The 22,774-nt window shown below is 51.3% G+C and overlaps 1 protein-coding gene and 1 long non-coding RNA gene across 7 annotated transcripts in view; both read right to left on the bottom strand.

Annotated features, from left to right (window-relative positions):
- KIRREL3 (kirre like nephrin family adhesion molecule 3) overlaps positions 1–22,774 on the bottom strand; it is a 385,643-nt gene that overhangs the window by 342,994 nt on the left and 19,875 nt on the right. The window lies entirely within an intron of this gene.
- On the bottom strand, positions 10,811–21,533 carry LOC140680508 (uncharacterized). The gene is made up of 2 exons (XR_012051871.1): positions 14,856–21,533; positions 10,811–14,230 (listed from the first exon to the last, which is right to left on the bottom strand). It is a non-coding gene; the product is annotated as an uncharacterized lncRNA (long non-coding RNA).

Raw genomic sequence — 22,774 nt, 5'->3', positions numbered from 1 at the left:
GTCAGGAAAGGTTTAAGAGGCCTCTTTTCATGGTATTTTTCCAATTACTTCTTTTGTGTCAAAATTCCGCTAATTTTGGGAGGACAGAGGGGGAGAAAAATCTAAGGGAAAAAATCACACCCAAGAGAGCTGGCTGGAGTGTAAAAATAGCTGCTGAGCTATTCCCTAATAGCCTCTGTGGTTGGGCACGAGGCTTCAGCCACTGACAAGTTGCTAAAGAGATGACAGGTGGCATCTCGGCACTTTCTCCATGCCAACAGGTTTCAATGCAAAGACAGCTGAGTTTTTCCCTCCTCCTAAAGGACCTCGCATTTGCTTAAGAAGAGGGACTGGGCTTTTATGTGTGCTAGCCCATGCCTGAGCTCTGCTGCACCCGCCTGTGGTTTGTTTGGGGCCCCCAGGTCCTGCCTGCAGGACCCACAGCCTGGCACGTGAACTTTGGGAAACAAAACTGCTTAAAACATTAAATTAATGTGAGTGTGTTCCTCGGGGTGGAACCAGCCCTGCAGCAAGCAGAGATGTGCCTCTCCTGCAGGGAATGTCCCTCTCTTCCCCAGAAACCTGCACTGCTCCCCTGTCCAGCACGATGCAGGACGTGAATCCAAATCCCCAGCACCCCTGGGATGTCTCTGCGCAGAAGGGCAAAGGCTGCCTGCAAACCCCTGGTGTCTGTCGGAATCTGAGGTATTGATGATTCTGAGATTGTAGAAAGTCTCTGTCCTTCTGCCCCATTGCCAAAGCAGGAGCCATAATTCGTCTCTGCTGGTTTCAGGGTTGTTTATTCTGTTTATCTCTAACATGTTCTGCTGCCCTGCCGCAGCTCTGTCCTGCAGGGCAGCGTGTGGGGCTCTGCCCTCAGTGGGATGGTACAAACATTAAATACCACAAACTCCCTGTGCTGGATTTACAATAACGTGCCAATATCTGTCACCTACGTTGGACAGTGTGTCCCCAGCCTGAACCAACAGAAAAATGCCAACACCACAGTGAAACATGGAGGGCATGAAGAAGAAGGAAAAGGACAAGGCACACCCAATTTCCTCCATCTTGTCCCCTTTGAACCCCTAATCTAGAATCCTAAAATTTTACTTTTGCACCCGTGCTACACTTAATTATTGCTTATATCAAACACTCAGAGCTTGTAATTGATCCTGTAGGATTGAAAACTCTTTTCCATGGACAGAGATCACAGCCAGTGTCTCTGGGGGCTCTGTCCAGGGGGGTTCCTGACCCCTGCCAGGGTCCCAGCCCTGCCAGGGCAGCCAGAGGGAAGCCCTGGATTACCACAGTGTCCACATGAAGCCTGGATCTGGAGAGGCTGACATTTCCAGAGGAGGGACAGCTCTGCCCACTGAAAGGGGCACATCAGCAACAGCCATGGCATTACTGAGAAGGCAAAGATGAAGGGATGTAAGTCTGGGTCTAGAGCTGAAGAGCTGCGTGGGTGAATCCCCAGCAGAGTGTTTGGAGCAGCAGCCCCGCAGGGAAAAGGTTTCCTTATATGACTGATACCTGTTGTGGATCAGAGGCACAGTCAGCAGGCTCTGGGTTGAGTGCTCCCTACCCCAAAACCAGCTGAACCCACTGTCTCAGGACCCACTGGGAGCTATTCCTCATTTTCTTCCCTTTCCAACTGTATGAAACACTGGCAGGGCTGTGATAATCCCACACAACTCCTGCCCTCAAAATTGACTCAGATTTCCCCAGACTTGGCTGCTCTCAGCTGAGCCTCCTGCCAAGATGACTTTGTACTTCTGGGCCTGAGCACACATGTAAGGCACTCACAGGGCAGGGGGCAGTCACAGCAGCATTCCCAGGTTTTCCCTGTGTTTTGACTGATATGTTTCATGGTTCCCAGAGGGAGACCAGAGGAACACAGTCAGCAGGCTGGATTTGTTATAAATACATATTATAATATTGGCTTTTTGCAAATATTACAATGGATTTTATATGTGTGGTGTCAAAGTAACTTTGTTATAAAGATATAGTTTTTATTTCTGTTATTGATTAAGCTTAGACACAGTAGTGAAACAGCTGATATCAGTGTGCTTGTGTTAAAATGCCTGCTGGGATGGGATAACACCCAATGGACACAGGATGAGGACACCTGTGCAGAGCTGCCACCCATCAGCACTCACTGACAGAGGCAGTGTGGAGCAAGGCCCAAAAACTGGAGGGGATGATAAAAAAGGACTAAAACCACAGCCAAGGAATGGGCATGCTCTGAAATGGTGGAAGAGAGGAGGAGCAGTGCTGAACAGTTCTTGGGACATGTAAAGTAGTTTGGGGGAAAGTTTACTGTGCATAAGGTCTATGAATAGGCAACAGGCTGATGTCATAAAAAGGTATTTATGGGGTGTCCCCAAAGGTAGCAGGGTGCTCTTGGCTGAGTGCCTTTGCTCTGTCCTGGTTTCCTATTGTCCTTTATTAAATTTTACATTTCCACAGGAGAGTGAATGTTTTTCACGTGTGGGCTCACTGCTCCCTACCCCAAACCCAGCTGAGCCTCAGGACCCGCTGGGAGCTGCTCCTCCCAGCAGCTGGTGCTTGTTTGATTAATTCCTGCCTCTGCCTCTCTCAGCCAGGTGGGGAAAGTCATCAGTGTGTGACAACAAGGGCAGTGTCTCTTTGGGCTCTGTCCTGCCCGGCAGCTGCTCCCCAGCACGGGCAGATTGCAGGGATGGATGGACGGCCGGGCAGCGGCTGCACGGATCGCTGGGATTTAGGGATTAGGGGAGCGGATTGTCAGATCCGAGGAGGGATCAGTGTGAAGACTGAGTGTGAGAGCAGATGCTGGTGATTCCCCCACCCCCCTCACTGCTCATCCCCTCCCCAGTGCTGTCCCCTCCAAGCATTATCCACTCGCAGCATCAGAGATCTCCGTCATCCCTTTTTTCATTTGCCAGCCTGGCTCCAAGGGAGCCAGCTGCCTTCCCCAAATCCACAGGCAAAAAGACCCAGTTAATAGAAAAGATTAAAGGTGTCTATCTGGCTGGCTTCCCTCGTTTCTTTTGCTCTTTCTCCATGGCACAAGCTCCTCCATCACTCCTGAAGACACATCCTTATCCCCACAGTGCGAGCACTCAGCCCCTCACCTGCACAGTCATCACCCTCTTTGCCCAGGGAACAGCAGGTCCTCAATACAGAAATCTCCTCTTTTCCTGCTTTTAACCTTTCCTACCCAAAACTCTGCACGTTCCCTGTGACCACCAATCCTTCTGCTCCTGCAGCAGGCACAGGAGACCCTCCCCACCTGCCACGTGTACCCATTTACACAGACCAGCAGAGCCACAGCCAATGACACCCTGCAACACTGGCAGCACATAATGAGCCCCCAAGGCCTCTCCTCGAAGAGGCTCCAGCAGTTCCCTAAAAAAGCCCCACCTGAGCAGCTTTCACAGCTTGACCCCTGTCCCTCCTTGCTGAGCGCTGGGGCAGCCATGGGAATGAGCCAGCCCTGGGCTGGGCTGGGCTGGGCTGGGCTGGGCTGGGCACGGCACTTTCCACTGCCACCCACCGAGGGGGCATTCCCCATTAGCCCAGGTACCCCCAGGCTGGGATAAAAAAAAGGCTCAGAAAATAGGGAAAGGCACTGAAATGCCCGCGCTGAGCAGCAGCAACGTGAGAAATTGAGACTCGGTGCCCCGGCATTGCAGGACGGGCGCAAAATGGAGAGGGTGGAGGTCAAGGGGAACAATTCCCAACCTATCAGCTCCCTTCCAAAAAAATCCTGCATGTCAAAGCTTCAGACAGCGGTGAAACATCAGCTGCTTCCCACAGCCACTTCCCAGAGGAGCCAAGGGGTGCCAGCACTCACCTCACACCCAGGACAGCAGGGAAGGAGGAATCACCCAGCGCTAGGTGAGGACAGGCCCTCGAGCTAAGTCACAGCAACACATAAAACAACCAGACACAACTTACCAGTGTCACAGAGTGGGAAAAAATTGAATAAAAATAAAATACAAACCAACCAGGATGGCTACCACCAGATCCCATGGCTCAGCAGGTCCCCCCTGCTCGAGGATGACAATTTACGGGGGGAGGAAGGCCAGGAAAATAAGTAAATAACTCTGTGCCTGCATTGCTTATACAGGAGAGAAGATTTAATAGACACAGAGAACGGAGTCTTATCAGCACAACTCACGCTCAGTAGTGCAAGGGAGGGCATCATACATTAGCTTGCTTTGACCTGCAGGGCCCTCAGTGGGAATTTTCTCCACCACACTGACATGGATGTTGTTTAGATGCAATGCACATCTCGCCTGCATGGAAACATGCTGACACTTTGGAGGCTTTTGAATGCAGAGAAGGAGCAGAGAGAAAAAAAGATGTCTGGGTCAAAATGTTTCTCTAATGGTTATAGATTTAATTCCATGGTCTGGAGGGAAGGGTGGGAGAAGAGATTATTTTTTTCCCTCCCTATTTTCTTTTCAAAACATGAAAAAGAAATCCAAAAGCATATTACTGTCCTGCTCTGCTTTGCTTTTCTTCAATTCCCTGGTTTGGCTCTGGCTTTCTCTTTCCCTCCCACCTCCATCAGTTCATACAAGACCCAGGGAAGATCTGGCCAAAACTGCTGACAATTGAGCGTGGATAAAACATTCCTGGGTTCCTCTAAAAAGGAACAAATTAACATCAGATTTCTCAACACACAAGGCAAAATAAACAGGTAAATTATTTGTCCAGCCATGCTGGTACTTTAAATTCTCTCAAAGAACTGGTGTATTCAGAAATAGAGAATATGATATATTCTTTTAGCTGAAGTTGCTTGTAGCCCCTCAGATTTCCCACTTAGCAGCTATGTTTTACCTCAGACACAACTCAGAGGACACCAGCACCCAAATTCAGGGGGGAGCAAAACCAGGAGTAGCAGCAGGAGGCTCTTGGGCTTGGCTTTGGCTGGCAAGATTAAAGTTGTCACAGTGGGGCATCACAGCATAGTGAGGAGAATTTACAGAGACCACAGAATCAGCAAGGTTGGAAAAGACCTTTGAGATCAGAGAATCCAGCCTGTGAGCCACCACCACCATCAGCCAGACCATGGCACTAGTGCCATGTCCAACCTTTGCTCAAACACCTCCAGGGACAGGGACTTCCCCACCTCTCTGGGCAGCCCATTCCAGTGTCTGACTGTGGGAATCCAGAGCTTCCCTCTGGCTGCCCTGGCAGGTCTGGGACCCTGGCAGGGGTCAGGAACCCCCCTGTACAGAGCCCCGAGAGACACTGGCTGTGATCTCTGGCCATGGAAAAGAGTTTTCAATCTTACAGGATCAATTACAAGCTCTGAGTGTTTGATATAAGTAATAATTCAGTGTGGCACGGGTGCAAAAGTAAAATTTTAGGATTCTAGATTAGGGGTTCAAAGGGGACAAGATGGAGGAAATTGGGTGTGTCTTGTCCTTTTTCTCCTTCTTCATGCCCTCCATGTTTCACTGTGGTGTTGGCATTTTTCTGTTGGTTCAGGCTGGGGACACACTGTTCAACGTAGGTGACAGATATTGGCACGTTATTGTAAATCCAGCACAGGTAGTTTGTGGTATTTAATGTTTGTACCATCCCACTGAGGGCAGAGCCCCACACGCTGCCCTGCAGGACAGAGCTGCGGCAGGGCAGCAGAGCATGTTAGAGATAAACAGAATAAACAACCTTGAAACAGCACAGACCAATTATGGCTTCTGCTTTGGCAGTGGGGCTGACAGACAGAGAATTTCTACAATCTTAGAATCATCAATACCTTGGATTCTGACATCTGACCACTCTTTCCCCAAAGAAATTCCTCTTGGTGTCCAACCTAGACCTACCCTGCTGCACTTTCAAATGATGTCCTCTCATCTTCTCATCAGTTCAGAGCACAGCCCGACCCCCCGGCTGTCCCCTCCTGGCAGGAGCTGTGCAGAGCCACAAGGTCCCCCCTGAGCCTCCTTTTCTCCGGGCTGAGCCCCTTCCCAGCTCCCTCATCAGACCCAGGGAGCTGTACCCCCCATTCCCGAGCAGGGGGTGCCAGCCCGGTGCATCCATCCCGGCTCTGCAGACAGAGGAGGCGCAGGTGCCTGGCAGTGCCAGAATTGCAGAAACAGCCACCTGGGAGCAGGAGAGCAGTGCCAGCTTTCCTGGGCACCAGGCAGCCTCATTTGTCTCCATCAGGTGCAAATGGGCCGTTCAACCTTTAAGCGCTTAATTAGTTTCCTTTTTGTTGTTAAAAGCAGCGCTTGGGTGCCGCGTTCCCCCGAGGGGAGCAGGGAGTGATGGATGGGCTGGGCAGAGCAGCCCGATCCGATCCTTCAGCTCGCAGGGAGGAGCTGGGAGCGACCCCAAATTCTCCAGTAAATGCTCAAAGAGCCGGGCCCAGCCCTGCTGCCTCCCGGAGAAAAGCTGGTGCCAGCCATCCCCAGCATCCGCTGCTGCGGGGCCATCCACACGGGCACATGTGGCACATCCCGGCCACGGCACATCCCTGGAGGCATCTCGGCATCCCCACGTCATGCACAAAACAGCCTTGCTGGGACACTTGGCTTGAGCTAAGTACTGACACTGAAATGTCAATTAGCTAATTGCTCCTGGGAATCACCTACACCCCCACCCACACTGCCATTCTAGGACTGGGATGCAAAATAGAGAGACCAGTGGAGTCCTGGGAGGGGTTTTGGGGATGAAAACACCCCTAAATGGAAAGCTGGGTGTTGGAACTCAAAATGTCCCTCAGACATTTTTGGATGTTCCAGATCCAGGTCAGAAGCATTTGAGACCCTGGCAGGCAGCTGGAAACAGCTGTGATTTTGGGTTTGAGCCGTGGAATGATTTACCAACTTTGAAGGTGGAACAAGCAGTCAGAAAAGTTTAGATATTAGAGTAGAAGTAGTTACAAAGTAGAGGGAAGAATTTTTTAGTATTGTACAAGGGGGTTTTAACACCTGTACAGGGAGTTTTTACTTTATGCATGGGGGTCAGAAGTTTTAAGATGGAGGGATTTGGGCCTGCCCTGTCCTCCCTCTTTCTCCTTCCTTCCCTCCATGTTCTTGGTGCTGTTGGCACTCACAGATTGGTTTAGAGAAGAAAATCACCATTTAATATAGGTAATAGGCATTGGGGAAAAACTGTACCCATGTAACACGTAATGTACCATATAAAAGATAGAAAAGCACCATTTAATATAGGTAATAGGCATTGGGGAAAAACTGTACCCATGTAACACGTAATGTACCATATAAAAGATAGAAAAGCACCATTTAATATAGGTAACAGGCATTGGGGAAAACTGTAAACATGTAACACGTAATGTACCATATAAAAGACAGCAGCAGCCCTGGGCGGGGAGAGAAGAAGCAGTCGGGAGTCAGAGAGGATGTCAGGGTGTGTGTGTGCCTCTGCCTGAGCTGTGAGCAAACCACAGCAGCCCCAGAAGAAAATCTTTTAGATAACTTGCAATAAACAACCATGAGACCGAACAACAGAGACTGCTGAGCCTTTCTTTGGAAGCACAGGTTGGAGAGGGAATTTTCCACCACACAGAACCCCTGAACCAGACCAAGGTTCTGACAGCTGGGCACAGTGGAGGGGGCTGGATGGGTGCGCTTGTTGGGGAAAAGGGAACCCCATCCCTAGTCTGTGTTTGACCTGTCACCATAACCTACAGAGGACCAGACTGGACTGGGCTGTGGGAAGCAGGAGCAAAGCACACACACACTTCCTGGTGTTACCAGGAGGGAAGGAGAGGGAGAGCTGCTGCTGGACTTTGGCAGCAGGCTCTGCACATCCCCTCACCCTGCGGCCATCAGTGTGCCAGGAGGAAAGGAGAGAGGATGGTCTGCTGGGACTTCAGATACGGACTGCACACCTCTTCTCCTCCAGCTATCAGCGTGCCACAGAGACTCCAGGGACAGACTCTGCATGCCTGCTCACCCTTCGGCTACTGGGAAAAAGCTACAACAGCGGGTTCGAGCTTCGTGTCGAGCCCCCTGCCCAGCTGAACTTTTTAATAAAGAGCTGAACATTAATAAAGGCACAGACCCTGCTCATTACACCTGCAGAGCACCAGCAGGTCCCCGATCCTCCCTCCACCTCGGCTTCCTGCTCCAGCTCCAAAAGAGAAATCTGCCTGGGCCAGCCAGGTGGACAGGAGCTAAGGAGAAACAAATCTGCTTCAGCTGGAGTCACGGTAGGTCAAAGAGATAAAAAAATACACGTTGGAAAAGCCACTGACTGGATAGAGAATTGATCTGCTGTGCTGGCTCCCGGGGAAGGCAGGGTGTCAATGCTCCGTGCCCATGGATCGATTGGAAAAGTGAAAGTGCTCACAGGAATCCTCGGTACCTGCACTGCTGCCCCCCAGCACTCACAGTTGTTTTCTTTCCTGTTTAATTCCCCATAACTCATTCCCAAGCCATCCCCCTCCCTACTTTCCCCATGCTTTTCCTCCATGATAAAAACAATATGTGGTGCTCTTTTTTTATTCCAGCGGGGTTCCAGCTAATAAAAAGATTTATAATTAAGCCAGTAGATTTCCTTTTGCTATGCTGTCCTGGATTATGAGAAAGTATATTTATATGCAATTATGAAATGAACAGTATTTCTTACCCAAGTGAAGCTTTAAAAGTCATTATGAATCCATTAACTCAGCAGACCTTACAAAAGGCCTTCTCTGCTCTGGATTTATTTTAATTTAAAGCAGATAGGAAACTTTTCCCCTCCTTATTTTTTAAACCCAGCTTTTCCTGCAGTAGGAGGGTGTGCAAATGAACAACATGCATCAAATTCAGCAGGAAGGCCAAACTCTGGTGGACTCAGCACCACTTTGAGTCCTTCCAGAGTCTCTGCCCTGTATCTGAGTGCTCTGTGATCCCAACCTAACAGAGAATCCTGGAATGGTTTGGGTTGGGAGAGACTTTAAAGCCCATCCAGTGCCACCCCTGCAGTGGGCAGGGACACCTTCCACTATCCCAGGTTGCTCCCAGCCCTGTCCAGCCTGGCCTTGGGCACTGCCAGGGATGCAGGGGCAGCCACAGCTGCAGAATTTTAGAGTCATCCTTGACAGTCCCTTCCTGTGCCTCAGCATCGCTGCCCTGCAGCTCTGGGAGCTCCTCTCCGTGGGGTTGCAGGGAAGGCTTGAGGTGCTGCTCACAGGAACCATCTGTTTCTTTTTTCTTCCCTGCAAAGCCTCACCTGGAGATTGCCACGGAGCATTATGTGCTCAGTGGTCTGTGATGCTTCAAGCACAGGCTGGAAGAGCCAGCAGACAAGAAATGAAGATGGGAGAAATCAGAGAGGAAAACCTGCAACCAGCTGTGCTCAGAACACTGCTGCAGCACTGAAATCCAGGTGGGAAGAGGCACAAAAGCTTAAGCAGGACGTGAGGTCACTGCTGTGGCTCTGGAGCAGGTGTGGGTGGCACCAGCCCAGAGCTCCCAGAGCCATGCTGGGACAGGCTGGCATCTCCCTGCGTGGCTGGGAAGGGGAGCAGCAGCCTGCCCTCCCTGCTGCTGCTCCCAGCCCTGCTCAGCTCCCAGAGCCCTGAGCAGCTCTGCCTGCCCAGGGGGACACGATGCAGCCCAGGGCACAGGAGCTGGGGCATTCCAAGGGGACCTCCTGGACCTCCAACAACTGAGGAGATTTCTACTCCCAGTCTCTGGTGAGGTCCTCAGTGCCCTGGAGAAGGCTCCAGGGAGAGCTCAGAGCCTCTTCCAGGGCCTGAAGGGGCTCCAGGAGAGCTGGAGAGGGGCTGGGGACAAGGGATGGAGGGACAGGACACAGGGAATGGCTCCCACTGCCAGAGGGCAGGGATGGATGGGATACTGGGAATTAGGAATTGTTCCCTGTGAGGGTGAGGAGGACCTGGAATGGATTTCCCAGAGCAGCTGTGGCTGCCCCTGGATCCCTGGGAGTGTCCAAGGCAGGGTTGGACAGGGCTTGGAACCCCCTGGGGCAGTGGGAGGTGTCCTGCCCATAGCAGAGGTGGCACCGGATGGGCTTTAAAGTCTCTTGCAATGACTCAAAAAGCGCCACCTGCCCCATCCATAGCTCTGCCTGACAAGAGGGGACAATCTGCAGGATTTTAAACAACTCGTCGGGCAGAAGGATGGCCTCCACCCAGCAAAATATGCTCCAGTCCCAACCATCCTTCAGCATTCCTTATCTCCACGCAGGTTGAGGATGGCTCATTTTACTCGCCTGGAGAGGAAATCCATCTCCAAGTCACCAAAGGAACCTCGGCTGCAATGGCCTTTTCATTAACGTGGTGGCAATAAAGCACAGCAGCATTCCCTGGCTGTCATGGGGAGGGGAGCTGGGAGGAATATTAAAGGGGAATTCGCTGGCAGTGGATGCAGGGAGGAAGGCAAAACCTGTGGTGGGGCACAGCTCTGCCCCTCCACCACCCAAACTCCACCTGGAGAGGGTCACCAGTCCCCCAAATGCCACCAACCTTCCCTCAACTCCTGCCGAGCTCAAGACAAGCTCCGAGTGGTCATTGGGAGCTCTCCCAGCAGGCGTGAGGCTCTCTGGGTGGCACAACCATTCCCTGGCCCCTTGGCCACCAGCCAGTGCTTGGAGGGGCTGCAGCAGCTCTTCCTGAGCTGGGCACTTCACTGGGCACCTCCAGCCTGCAGAGGCACCTCCCTGTCCCTGCTCTCCCGTCCTGGCCAGTGGGGCTGGGAGTGTTCTCAGCCCTCAGATGAGTTAAACCTCCCTGACAGGCTCGATCTGCCTCTGGTTCCCCGTGATGTTTTCACTTCCAGTTGGCTCTGGCAGCGACAAACCTGCTCTGACACCTTGGCTGTGGCTCAGTCTCATTCTCCCCGTGTGATCTGCTTCTCCCTGTCTCTTTGCCGTGCTCGGTGTGAGCTTTGCACTGACAAACCCGTTTTGATCTCCTCCCCCTGTGCTCCCCCCTCCCAGCAGCTCCATCTCTGTAATTCCTCCAGATACGGCATGACTGCTTTATTTAATAAGAATAAAGGAGTACCCGTGCCCAGGGAGTTCCCTGCAAAGCAAATGCTCTGGATCTAATCTGGAGAACACGGTCACACTTGGTTTCCTTACAGTTGCCCCCTTGGCCCATGATCCTTGCTTTCTTAGCCATGGATTTTTCAATTCCACTGGAGCAAAATTCCCTGTGGGTCTTGCACCACAAGGAACAGGGCTCTGAGCTCCTGCTCCTGGCTTAATCCCCGTTTGCAATTTACAGAAGCTTTGGCTAAGGGTGAAAGGTTCTGTGTTTCATTACAAAGCCTCACAGGGACCTCTGCTAACCTGCCCTGTGCAGCACTTCTTGTCACAGCACAGCAGCTGCTCTGAAAAAAATTCAGTGTCTCGGATCCATCCCCAGCTCCAGCAGCCATTCCCTGTTCCATCCCCATGGAACAGCAATAAGACCACGAAGAACTTTGAAGAGCAGCCCTGCTCACAGGTGTTCTGCCCACAGGCACGCCCAGTGCACCCCACAACCAGCTCTGCTTTGCATCCCCCTTGAAGTGTTTCCAGACACACCAAATAATGATCCACTGGAAGAGATTCTGCACTTACTGAGGGTTTTTTTACCTCCTGAAGCTCTCGGAGCACTTCAAAGGGAAAGAAGCTCTGCTATGCTCGTGCTGCAAAAGGGGAAAGCTCCATCCACGAGGCAGAGATGGAAAAGCAGAGGCCCCAGGCCGGTGGGTGGGAACCAGCCCTCACTGCCTCCAGCAATCGATGTGTCTTTGCTCTTAACGCCCACCTAAGGAAAATCGTTTCATCCCTTTCTCTGTGTCTGTGCCTCCAGAAGCACAGACCCTTCCTCTGATCAGAAATACATCATCTCAGAGCACACGTTTGTGGTTAATGAAACAGCCTGCCTTTAGAAATGTACCTTATTCTACTGAAGTCCATCTCCTCAGAGATGCCTTTGTCACCTGTGAAACAACAGCAGCCAGCATCCCTGGGACCCAAAATCCCTTTGAGAGGGATCTGTGGTGCAGGCAATGCTCCCTTGAATCCCTCTCCTTTGCAGCTGCCCAGTAACAAAACACCAGCACAGCCTGTTCAAAAATCAAAGCTGGAGGTCAAACAGCTAAAAGCTCCAAATTTGACACTTCCTATCCCATTCATGGGATTTCAAAAGAGAACGCCAGCTTGGAAATTATGCTATTAGCAACAGCTGCTGGCTCCCAGCTCTGGAAAATGCTGCCCTTCTCTTGTCACACCGTCGAGGAGCGGAGCCCAGGCCCCTCTGTAGCTGTGGGTTGTTAAATGGGTTCGAGCAGCATGTGGAAGGGGTGGTGCTGGGGATGTGGATGCAGCAGGAAGGGCCGTGGGAGCAGCAGCTCTTCCATGGCTTTGGCTGCTGCTCTTTGCTCTCTCAGGTCACGGGTGGGAACCAGAGCCTGAAGCTCCAAGTCTGGGGCATTGGGGAGAGGGAGCTGCTCCCAGACCCAAAGCAAGTCCTCCAAGAGCTCCAAGTGCACAGACTCACAGAACCCCCAGACTGTGTGGCCTGGAAGGGACATTAAAGCCCATCCACTTCAATCCCTCTGCCCTGGACAGGGACACCCTCCACTTGGCCAGGTTGCTCCAAGCCAAGGATCAGGAATCCAAAACCTCTCTGGGCCAGAGCCTCACCATCCTCACAGAGTAAAGGATTCCTTCCTTAAAACAGATCAAAGCCTTCCCTTCCTCAGCTGGAACACTGAACCTTTGCCAAACTGGCCACAGCCTTTCCCAGCTCTAGGGCTCCTCATTTAATACCTCAAACATCTTTATTACTTCAGAATGCTGAGTGATTCCCTGATTCCACAATCTCGGTGCCCACCTCTCTTCCAGCTTATGCACACAAAGCAGAGGAGACCTCTCAGCCTAAAGTTTGAGCTTAAAATGCAGTTGGCACTTGGGTGGACACTTGCAGAGGAAATTTGAAAGCCTTGGTGTGTTCCTGAGCACTCCCAGTGAACCCTGTGAGATTTGCTCCTGCAGATCTTCCTAGGCAGCAACGGCGAGAGCACAGGAGGCGGAAAGCACATCTTTACATTTTCCCCAAGCTGTCTCCTGGACAGACAATCCCATTAAGTGAAGCAGAGGGACCTGAAGCTGTGTAAAAGCAACAAGGTGAATCTCCTTAGTGCAGAAGCCTGACAGATGAGAGCAAAATGCCGGATTTAACTCCAGTGTAACACAACAGAGCGCAACGTGTCACCGGAGGGTGAAATGCAACCGCTGCACACAACCAGGTGAGCTCCCAGCTGCCAGCAGAGATTTCATTTAGGCTTCCCTCTCCAAACAGAGGGACTTCATTGGGAGATAAGAGAGTCAAATGAGACAGCTTTGAAGCAATATGCTCAAGGTCACCTAAGGAATTAATTGCAGAGCAAGAAGCAAACTCAAATCCAACCACGATGCACACTTAGCCCCAAAGCCACTCATTATAAGACATACCATTTATCAACATCTATCAAATTAGGCAGAGTACCATAAACCCGGGCTTGTGGAGCATTTTTTAAAATGGCAGGAGAGGAAATGCAGTTTCCCAGTTCTTAAGAGCATCTCATGGAGAAAAATACTGGTGTAATAAAAGTATTTTAAAAGGCACCTCATGTACTATTTATCTACTACTCAACAGTCTCCCTAAATCTGAGCGCAACACGTTGGTAATGGGTATCTCAGACACATAATTTAAAGTGTTACTGAAATTTCTTCCACGCAGAAGATCGTCTGCTGAGATCAAAGACTGATGCATCCAGTGACTCTGTCTGTGACAAAAGAGAGAGATTTCTAACATTGAATTACAGTGTTAAACAAATGGAGCTCGTCTCCCCCAAGAACGCTTCCCTTGACACTTCGGAGTACAAAGTTTGTGTTAGATAGGCCACTTGGAGAGAAATAACAGCCTGTCTGGGAGTGACTCATGGAAGGAAGCCACGGTGCTGGGAGGCTGGGGAGAGGAGAAATGCACCCAGAAATCAGCCACCAGGCCAGAAATTAGGGAGAATATAAAGTTCTGGTAAACATAAGTTGGAACAGGCTCCCCAGGGAATGGACACGGCCCTGAGGCTGCCAGAGCTGCAGGAGCCTTTGGACAGCGCTCTCAGGGACAGGGTAGGATTGTTGGGGTGTCTGGGCAGGGCCAGGGGTTGGACTGGATGGTCCTGGAGGGTCCCTTCCAGCTCAGGCTATCCCACGACTCCATGTCCAGGTCCCAGAGTTTATATCCCATAGAAACCATCTCTGCTCAGCCTCCCTGAAGCAGCACCTGCCCAGGAGCAAACACCTGCTGTGGGAATCCAGGGCTTCCCTCTGGCTGCCCTGGCAGGGCTGGGACCCTGGCAGGGGTCAGAAACTCCCCTGGACAGAGCCCCCAGAGACACTGTCTGTGATCTCTGTCCATGGAAAAGAGTTTTCAATCTTACAGGATGAATTACAAGCTTTGAGTGTCTGATAAGAGTAATAATTAAGTGTGACATGGGTGCAAAGGTAAAATTTTAGGATTCTAGATTAGGGGTTCAGAGGGGACAAGATGGAGGAAATTGGGTGTGCCTTGTCCTTTTTCTCCTTCTTCATGCCCTCCATGTTTCACTGTGGTGTTGGCATTTTTCTGTTGGTTCAGGCTGGGGACACACTGTCCAACGTAGGTGACAGATATTGGCACGTTATTGTAAATCCAGCACAGGTAGTTTCTGGTATTTAATGTTTGTACCATCCCACTGAGGGCAGAGCCCCACACGCTGCCCTGCAGGACAGAGCTGCGGCAGGGCAGCAGAACATGTTAGAGATAAACAGAATAAACAACCTTGAAACCAGCACAGACCAATTATGGCTTCTGCTTTGGCAGCGGGGCAGAAAGACAGAGACTTTCTACAACCTCAGAATCACCAATACCCACAGATTCTGACAACCTGCCCTCACCCCTAGAGACCAACACATCCCTCAAGGAACACGGTGAAAACTTGGGGAAATAAAGGCAGGAGACTCCTACACTCTTTAGGAAGCAGTGGGAATGCCCATCTTCAGACACGCTGTAATTCACCCACCTGAGAGAACATCGGAGTGTTCCAGTCCCACCCATCCTTCACCATTCCCCATGTGAGGAACCACATCCCTTTAATCCTTTTAAAATTACCTCCAGGTGGGTGATTTTAAAAGGAAGCTCCCCAGTGGGGGCCAGGATGAGCAGCCTCCCAGTCCCTCCACACCGGGCACGGAGGCACAGCTGGAACTCACCATTCCTGGCTGGAGACTCATGCTCTCCAGGTGTTCATAAATAAACAAAAATAACCTTCTCCCAAGCTCACAGTGTGGGGGTGGTGAGGAGGGCTGTGCAGGAGGTTCCCTCCAGTGGAGCTGTGTGCCCTGGCTCACTCCTGACTCATTCCCTGGGGCTGGCTCTTTGTTCCCTGCTCACACAGGGGATTCTTCCCGGTGCTCTCCAGCCCAGGCTCTTCAAACACCAGGAGCTGTGGTTTTGTTGCAGGTTGCACAGAGTTTGGGAGGTGCTTTTTTCTCCTCTCCGTGCTCCAAGTGTTTCATTTGTTCGATTTTGCTGAACCACAGGCATATTTGCACTGAAGATACAAGGAATTCTTTGCTGGGTTTTCCCCACCAGCTTCCTGCCCTGAATATCAAATACTCAGGGCTGTACATCCATGCCTGCCACCTACATGGATGCTTGGATTCCTCGCATCAGTGGGAGCAGGGAAGGCTTCCTTTCATTTGTTTTCTTTACAGGATTGCAAAGCAATTTCAGAGGTGTTCTCTGCAGGGAAAAAAATACCTTCAAAACACGATAAACAAGCAGCAAAACAGAGCTGTCTTGGGAAGCAGAGGGAATCCTGCACTCCCCACCGCAGTGGGCACACACCAGACCCGCCTTTCTCCACCCCCCAGGTGCTCCCAGGGCTCTTTTCCCACATTCACCTGGCACAGGCGGAGGCTGCAACTGGCTAACATCTTTCTCACAGGCTTGTGGGAGGACACTCAGCTAGAAAAGATTCCCAAGCAAGCTCCTGGCATGGCAAAGGGTGGAGGAAGGGGAAGAAACCTCCTGCTGCTGGTCTCAGACCTAAACATTCCCGAACTGATGGCAAGGCCGGGTCACTGCACTGCTGTGAAGACAATGCTCGGGTCCTCCGACCCCAGTGCTGCTTTCCACTCCATTTGCAGCTGGAAATTGCTCTGGTTTTCCCTGTTCTCCTCGTGTCCTGTCACTCCAGGTCCCCAGCCTGCTCCCCCACCCGTGGCTGGATCTTTCTCCCCCGGTTACCGTCGCTAATGTCAGAATCATTCCATCTGACAAAGTCTCTGCTCGGCCGTGTCTCCCCTGTCTCCTTGCATCTCTGTCAAGGCCCTTTCCACATGTCTGAGCATTTTAATGACATATGGTGCTGGGACAGGGGAAGGGAGAGGAAGCCCAACACCCTGCACAGCAGGGCAGAGCACACGGGGCGGGGATGGAAGAGGTGAAGAAGGCACCTGAGGAGGATGACCTTGGAGAAGGTTGGTCCAGCACAGTGTTCAGCTCTTCTCTCACCCATTCCATGGTCACTTACCCAGGGGAAAAGGCACTTTGAGGGCTCTGCTGTCAAGAATGGCTGATCCTGCTTTACACCTCTATTTTGGACCCCTACGTTGTGGCCACCAGTCACACACAAAGGCACAGCCTGACTCTTCCTTAGGCCAGGAGGTGTTTTATTCTCCACTGGATTTGACTCACATCCCCAGGCTGGGTTAGAGTCGGGCAGGCCACACACACCCTGCAGCTTGGCAGCGTTTCAGTGGTGTAAGGACCCACCCAAGGCTGCAGTACAGACACTCACACTGCCCCAAATGTGGGGGTCTGAACCCCCACTGCCCCAAATGTGGGGGTCTGAGCCTCTTCCCTGAATGCAGAACGACCCCAACATCACCTCCAGCCCAGCAACCCTTCCCCCAAGGTGCTGCAGGCTTAAGACTACTTTTCTCAAAGCTCAGTCTTAGCAGATCCCAAAGCTTCCAGACAGCTAAGAAGCCCCAAAAGTCCTTATAAGACAGGATATTCAGGAGAATCCTAGTGGATTTCTCCCTAGGTAATTACATTTTGTCTTCTTATAATCCTCCTGGTATTTAATTCTTCTTCACCTGTCGTAAACTGGCGGGAGATGTGGCAGATGAGGACAGTGGCTTGTGCTCCAGGCAAGAAAACAAAGTGATCTTGTCTTAGAGAAATAAGACACACTCAGCTACCAAAGACTAAAAAGAAAATGGACCCAGATCCAAAATACTCCAGCACCCCCCAGCCCGGCAGCTCCAGGACAGGGTGACAGCAACACCCACGTTTGAAACTCCTCGCCCCTTCAGGAGCTCTAATCCCATTGCAAGCCAGCTGAACTTCAGCTCAAGTATTTTGGCAAATCCCATCTCTGGCAGATTAAGGAGAAAGCCAGCAGGGACACAAATCCTTCACAGCACCAAGAACTTGCTGCAGAGCCCTGGACACTTGGAACAGCCTGGGCTACTGGAAGGTGCCCCTGCCCATGGCAGGAATGAGATGAGCTTTGAGGTCCTTTCCAATCCAAACCAGTCTGGGATTTTAGGATTCTCTAAGACCAGCAGGCTGCACAGGGAACAAAGCATAGATGGATGAATCTGGCACATATGGGTGGATTATGCTTTTTCAGCTTTGTTCAGTGGTGCTGCAGCATCTGGTGTTTATTCGCTATCCCTCACATATTCCTGGGGTTTGAGGAAGCTTCACAGGAGTCTCCAAGTACAACAGCTCTGAGCACACTCCCAGCCTGGCTCTCACATAAAACACCCAACAGAGGTAAAGTAAAGGCAAACAGGTGCACAGTCAGTGTCCCAGAGTGTGGCACTGGGGACCAAGAGGTGACTGGTGAGAGAAAAAAGCACACTTTGCTTCTGAACATTGTATTTTATAATCTGCAACAAAGCCTTGAATGAAAATCAGGAACCACAAAAAAAACCCACCTCAGTTCCCAAATGAAAAATGAGCCCCCAAAGCTACAAGCAAGAGGCTTGTGCTGCCTGGGTTCTTTGCTCTCTGCATTGTATTAAAAACAAATAAGTCAATAAGGAATACCAGACAAAACAGTAATTTGTCAGCTGACATGAGGGAAGGATGAGGATACACTTCAGGAATTTATCAAAAAAATCTGTTGAGCTGTGCAACTTTTTTTTTTTTTTTTTTTTAACAAAGATGCTGAAAAGAAAGCGGCTTCCCAGCTGAACCTGTAAGCTGCTCAATGAATTATAAAGCAGAAATACCCCCTTAACACCCAGCATTACCTGGCAGCCTATCTACCATTTCTGCCAAGGCTGGAAAGCTGGTGGATCATGGCCAGTGCCTTCTGTCCTCCCCATTTTCAGTCAGCCTGGAAATGGCTGGAGCCTCTGAGTTGTGCAGAGACTCTTCTAATACAAATATCTGCCTGCCTTCCTCTGGGCGTGGGGGAGAGGGGAATATTTCCAGAGTGTGCTCAGTGCTGAGCAAAGTTTGTTTGAACTGGGCTTAGCTGCAACAAGAGCAGCATTAAGCCAACCTCAAGCACTTGTGAAAACACTCTGCTTTAAATAGTGCCTCTTCAAGCTTTAACGTCATGTAAAGCTCAAGAAGATTTTATGGGCCACCGAGAGCATCTAAAGCCTTGGCATCCCATCTGCAATCCCAGCAGCTCTGCAGCAGCAGCACAAAGGAGGTTTGAAGGGTGGCTGTGATCCCCAGGCAGGCCCAGCCCAAATCCACACACCTTCCCAGCAAACCAAGCTGGGAACCAGCCCTGTACCCCCTAAGCCTGCACTTCTGCAGGGTTCCAGCCAGAAGGCAACATCCAAACGGGGTGCTCAGTGACTCCTGAAATGACTCCTCAGCAACCCCTGGATGCTGTTCATTCCTGTCACCAGGGTCTAAAGCTGCACTCTTGGGCCAGGCAGGCACTTTGCATGCTCAAAATTCATTAAAGTCAAATACTCCTAAGACTTTTTACACATGGAAAAGCAGATGAAGGTGAGACGGAGCGGTGCTGTGCAGTACAGGCAGAGTTTTATTTAATGAAGGTGTATTTACTCAGAAGAGCTGAAGGGTTGCTTCTTCACAGCAGGTCAGGGGCTGCTATGCAAATACTAATAAATATTTTGCACTTTTCAAGAATGCTTTACCCAAGTGCTCTGCAAGCGTGAACTGCAGCAGACCTCCCAGGATCTGGAAGGAGCAAGGGAGAGAACAGGAACAGACACTTTGTCCATGACAGAAGGACAGAAGCCTCTTGGGCTGAAAGCAGAGACATTTGACAGCACCAGCAGCTTTCCCAGCTTCCCCACGAAGCTCACCTCACACTTTTGTGGTTGGCAGCTTTCTAGAAACAGCAGCTCCACATCGTTCAGAAAACAGAGTCATCTGTGGTTCATTACTCCCAGCAGATTTCATAAGGGATCCTGCCTGGTGCCTCAGCTGCTCCTGAGCCAGCTCAGCCTGCAGGCTCTGCTGTGGTGCAGAACAGCAAAGCTTCTCATCAAACTCCGCACACAGGACAAAAGCCACCACAGGGATGAGTTCCTCAAGCCTGGAGAGATTTGTGCTTTATGAACTGGAGTTCTAGGGGGTCTCCTTGGGCTGGGGGACAGTGTGCAAAGGGCTTTGCTGGTCAATTCAACAGCTCTGAGAACCAGAGGCAGCTGAGAACAATTCCATGGAGAGGAGCAGCCTCTGCCTTGCACGACACTGGGAGAAAAGAAATAGCCAAGGGTGGCTCGAGGCAGAGGGATGTTGCAGAAAGACTCAGGAGAAGGTGGCACTGAGGTCTCAGGTTCCCAAAAGCCTCCCCCCAGGGGAGCTGTAAGATACCATGAAAGATTTATGGATCCCAAAGGAGCAGTTTCCCTTCCCTGTGCCTGCAGTTTGCAGCCAGCAGCCTCTGACAGAGGAGGGCTGGGAGCCTTCCTGAGGGACAGGAGGGAGATCCACAGCCCTGGGAGCTGAGGCTGTGCAGAGCTGGGATCACACCACAGGACAGCAGGGCTGTACTTCTGACACAGCAAATCCAGGCTGTTCCTTTCCGCTGAAGTCCCATCTCTGGAGGGGTTTGAGATACAGACACCAAATCCTGCTGCTGGTGGAAGGGGCAGCCCACAGATAAATCCTGGAGAGCTGCAGTGGGGAATTCCCACAGCAGCAGAGCCCGAGCTGCCCGGAGCCAGCAGAGCTGCACTTCCAAGATACCAACCTTGAAATCAATACCGAGATTATTGATGCAGGAAGGAAATCCAGACTGGCAGGGAAGCCTGGTCAATAGTAACCCCAGTGGGTAATAACTTTTAATGGAGACCAGGGAAAATTCCAATCTGAATTCTGTGCTGGGGCAAAACTCTGCATACACTGATTATCTCAGCCCCGGAGCAAGGCAGAGGCTCCTCACTGATATCTGCTAATCTTGCCAGTGACCAGCTCAGGTGCCAAGGTCTGGGAATGCACATCACTGCTGAGGGAATGAAAAGAGAAACCCCATTAGCTGCTCCCAGCAATCTGTCTGGCAGAAGACGAGCTGCTAATGCCGACTGCCTTGAAAATCAGAGCAAGAAATTCAACCTGCACAGTCAAGGCCAGAGTCAGGCATGTAACTCAGTGATGGCAGCAGTTCAAGCACTTAAACTGTCTTTTGAAACCACAGTAAAATCCTGCCGTCCTATCCCTCTTGGAAATGGACTCTGCTGAATGTCAAGGTCCTGAAAGGCAAGAGCACAACAACAACAAAAAAACCACCCCAAACCAGCTCTGCTTGACTGAGGCTGGGAGGACTGCAGCAATTTCCCTTCACGTGTCAGCAAAATCTCATCAGCCGCATAAAAACACAAAAAGGGGTTTAAGTTGCCAGGAGGGCATCCTCGGGACTGGGGCAGGGGTGACTCCACACCACAATTCTGATGGGGAGAAGATTTTGAAAGCAGCAAAATCCCACCTTTGGGGAAGCATTTCTGGGGTGCTGCAGATCCACACAAACTGCAGGAGCACCGTCCTGCAGCTCCAGGGGATGAAGAACCCGTTCTGTGTGTCACAAACAGCAACAGCTCTGACCTCTGTGCACGGGTTTCTAAGCAGCCATTGCCTAAGCGCCCCTTTATTCCCCAGAAAATACCTGCAAAACAGCTTTAGAAGAACAAACAGCTCCTTCTGGCCCTTTGCAAAGACTCAGGCAGGCCAATACTGCCTTGGGATAGCTGAGGTAACCCCAGGCAGGAGGAGCTGCAGAGAGAGGTGGGAAGGGAGGTTTGGAGTTTGGAGAGCAGGGTTTTCCTCGGAGCGATGCTGGCGTAGAGGCTAAAGGCTGCCAGCACCCAGGGAAGCAACTGGCAGAGCCTGACAGCCCTGCAGGAGGATAATTGAGCAGACAGTGCTGTGCAGACGAACTAAAGTGTTTACTGGCTTTAATATTTAATTGTGTCAAATGAAGAGAGAGGAGCTGGGGAATCAGAGCTGCAGGGAGAGGCACGTGTGTGCTGGGGGCTCTGCTCCTCCCGTGCCAAGTCGGGCACCCCGACGAGCCAAAGCACTGCTGAGGTGTGCCCAGGGCTCCCCCTGCCCTCTCCCTGGCACGGGAAGGAGTGCTCCACTTTGGGAGGACACTCCAGGCAGAGCAGGGGAAGGCAAAGGCACCACATGCAGCAGCCGTGGAAACAAACGTGGGAAATCCATCTCCATGGGTTCCACCCAGCCTCATGGATGAGGAGAGTGTTGGCATCCACATCCCAACACAAAATCACTCAGAGGTGTGAGCCACCTGAAAAGGGCTCTCCCAAATCAAGCACTGCTCCTCTGCAGGATGGCTTTTCTCCTTAGGTGTTGGAAGGCGGCCAGGGAGGGGAAGTCACCATCTCTGGAAGTGTTCTGCATGTGGCACTTGGGGTGGCTGTGGTGGTGCTGGGGATTAGGTGATGGTGAGATCTCTTCCAGCCTTGATGATTCTGGGGTACACCAAGAGATGCCTTGCGCTGCCACTGCTCTGTTCAAAGGCTTGGAGGGAAGGGTGGACATCCCCTGCACCCTGAAAATCCCAGCAGGTCACCCACTGCTCCTGTTGCCTCTGCTTATGATTGCTCACCTGTCTGCAGGAAAGGGCTTTGCACCACGATTTCCCTTGGGATGGAGGCTGGGAGAGCACAAATGCTGTCATACACACGCAGCCCTTCCTATTCTTTCCCCAAAGGATACCAAATCAGCTCCAAACAGGCCTCTGGAAAGCCCTGCAGCCCAGCAAGGGAAGAGCCTGGACTACTGTGTTACTAAAGCCACTGCTTGTGTTCTCTCTCTGCCTTTGGCCAAAGCCAGTGTGGAAATTCAAAGGAAGGCTGGCTCCATAAATATTGCAGTGAGAACAACACAGGCCCTTTGCTGGATTATCACCGCTAAAAGGAGCTGCAAAGCATCCAACTCCAGGAATGAAAGATGCTAATGGAGCGTTCCCAGCGGACAGCAGGGCTGTAGATTATGGGGAGCTGCTTTCACATCCTGCAAAATGTGCAGATTTAAATAACGCTCCCCTTTCACACGGAATAAATCTCAGTGCTGGCCACAAACACACACAGCTCAGGCCCTCACTGGCCCATTCCAGGGGGAAGATGGCTTGTGGGAGATACAGGTGATGGATGGAACACCTGGAATTTGTGTCCACTGCCCCCAAACACTCTCTGAGACGAAGGCTGTGCCACGCCTGCATGTGCATCTCTCTAGCCACAGCATGCTTCAAACACACAAAAAAAGGGTTAAGATGAATTTTTCTCTCCAACCTTTTAATTAAGCCATTAGTCTCTTCCCCCTTAACCCAGGAAT

This window comes from Taeniopygia guttata, chromosome 24 (genome assembly GCF_048771995.1).
Source record: "Taeniopygia guttata chromosome 24, bTaeGut7.mat, whole genome shotgun sequence".
NCBI lineage: Eukaryota > Metazoa > Chordata > Aves > Passeriformes > Estrildidae > Taeniopygia > Taeniopygia guttata.
Note: the sequence above shows the minus strand (reverse complement) of the source record. Positions and strands in the feature narration are given on the sequence as shown.